This window comes from Chaetura pelagica, unplaced genomic scaffold, assembly GCF_000747805.2.
Source record: "Chaetura pelagica isolate M959 unplaced genomic scaffold, ChaPel_1.0 scaffold72, whole genome shotgun sequence".
Taxonomy (NCBI): domain Eukaryota; kingdom Metazoa; phylum Chordata; class Aves; order Apodiformes; family Apodidae; genus Chaetura; species Chaetura pelagica.
The window spans coordinates 2,570,417-2,573,163 of NW_009952560.1; positions in this window are offsets into that span (position 1 = coordinate 2,570,417).

Sequence of the window (2,747 nt, forward strand, 5' to 3'; positions counted from 1 at the left end):
CTGCCGCAGCGCGGCGGCCCCGGGAACCGCGGCCCGAGACCCGACGGGAAGGATGTTAATTAGTTGTTAGTGAGCGGGTTGGGGTCCTCAAACCCCGGGCTGGCCCGTGGTCAGAGCGCACGTGGGTGTTTCGGGTGGGCTCTAAGGACAGGTCGGCATCCCCGCCCCAGCGAGGGGCAACCCCGGGGCAATTAGCGCACATTAATTAAGCATAAGGTAATCATTGCTACCTGCCTTACCCAAGGCTGCGTGAACATCCCACCTCTACCGGCTGCCTCCACCAGCAGCTGGACAAGGAACGTCCACCCAGACTTCCTGGGCAGCCACCGGCTCCTCATTAGCAGGAGGACTAATTGCACATGCAGATAGTCTGTATTTCTCCCGAAAAATCCCCATTAGCTTCATCCCACTGCTTACCACGCTCTTTTCCAGTGGTGGTCTTGGCAATCTTGGCCCCACGCGGGGCAGACCCGGGATCCACATGTATGTACACGTATGTACACATGTACACGTATGTACCTGTATGTGCACACACACGGCTGAGCCAGCAAAATGTGCAAGAGCAAAACGTGCTGCAGTCGCCTCAGGGCACAGCAATTAAGAGACAATCACTGTGCAGCAACAAACGAGCTCCTTTGGAGGCTTCTTGCAGGTTTAGTCACAGCCACTTCCAGCCCTGATAACAGGAATCCATCACTGCTGTAAAAACGGATAAAGTACAGATTTAATACTGCTTTCTAGCTGTCCTTGTCCCACAGCAGTTGATAGAAGTTACACAGCTTATTGGCTGAAATATATTTGCTTTAGGGAGCTTATCCTTGCTCTGACATGCTACTGCTTCAGCAAGTTCCTAGGAATATTTTAAGCAATTATCTAGTGATTGGTATTTATTTGGAACTGCAATTTGTTACATATACACACCCTAATATACACTAAGGAAGGAGCAATAGGAGGTAATAATCCCAGTAGTTGTGATAACCTTATTTTTTTATCACACGTGGGTAGAAAAACAACCTCCTGCCTCATGATAGAAAGCAAACACTGTTTTCCTCCACAGCAGCAAAACACACCCCTCTGATCACATCCATAACAAGCACACCAGCCAGCCAAGGGATTCTAGAGACCAGATTTTAAAACACAAAGTGTCATTTTATTTCTTTGACAGCCAGCTAGCTGAGCCACCAAGTGCAATTGAAACATGCTGCTAACAAAGATCCAGGCACCATGGTAGTTACTCACTAGCAGAGACACCCGAAGGAAGGAAGAAATTGCCCTGTTGTCTTCAGATGGCTACAAGAGCAAGAGGAGCCTACTCTGAAGGCTTACTTTAAGCTGCTGCTTTTCTTAGATAACCTCCTTCCCCCTCAAGCCCTGCACCAGCTAACACATCAGGTTTCAGACCATCTCAGCAGAGCTAAACAAAGCCACATTTAACTGATCTAGACAAAGTTATGTGCAGGAAGTGGTGAAAAAACTTGCTTGAACTTCAAATCACCCAGAATTCTGAAAGGTAAACACAAGTTCCCAGAGCTGAAACCACCAGCAAAATAAATTTACACTTCATCAAGAGACTGCTGAGTTTTTTTTCCCACCCAAAAAGTGAGCTGTGCAGCATGACTTTCAGTTTGCTGATAAAAATACATGGTTATTTACAAGGAGAACATCAAGATTCTTTATACATATTACAACAGGGACCTTTGTATAAGCTTTAGGAAGGTGGTTAATTGGTGCTAGTTCAGCATCACCAAGGAAATCTGGAGGTTTAAGGGTAACAGGGTTTCATTAGCAGCATTTTGCTCAGTTAAAAAAAATATGAAAATGCTAGTTGAGTCCTAGCTATTTTCTCATTGAAGCTGCAAGTCACAATTTCACATCTGATCCTGTGTTACAGAGTCTGGTTGCAAACTTTGGGAACACAGCTTGATCAGCATTATGAATATTTATCTTGGGCCAAGCTTTTGGGAAATGTATTCTTTCTTAAAACCTGAATTTTTGATCTAGCCCATTTGACAGCTTAGCTTTCAGCTGAACAGCTGAGCCTGATTTTTAATTTCTCTGTTTGCAAACATCCATTTTTTGGGAGCCTGAGCAGCACAGCTAGTGCCTCCTTGATCAGTGTCTGACATCATTTCCAGCCTTTATTATAATTTAGACTAGAAAACCCTCATTGATAAAGCAGCAGTGGCTGGGGTCAACTCCTGCCATGGAAACACTGAGAGGGGAGAAAGTATCAGATCACTCTTCAAGGTATCACCTCAGCATTTTTATTGTGGCATTGGAGTTAAGTAGTACTTAAAATCAGCTAAAAATCTGTTTCCTGGCATTCCCAGATTTTTAGCTGTTGTTACTGGCTGGAAAGCTGGGGAGGAGCTTTTCAGCAGAGAAGACAGTGACAGGACAAAGGGGTGATGGTTTTAAACTGGGAGATTTAGGTCAGATATTAGGAAGAAATTCTTCACTCTAAGGGTGGTGAGGAACTGGGATGGGTTGCCCAGGGAGGTTGTTGATGCCTCATCCCTGGAGGTTTTTAACGCCAGGTTGGATGAGGTTTTGTGCAACCTGAGCTAGTGGTTCCCTGCTGCAAGGGGGTTGGAATTCGATGATCTTTAAGGTTCCTTCCAACCTTCATGAATCCCTGGTTCTCTGATCCGCAGGGCAGCAGCGGCCTCCCGCGGCCAGGAGGAGGACAGGCCCTCATTTCCACAATTTAAGGTTTTCGGGGCTTTTGTTAAGGTTTTCTGGCTCTT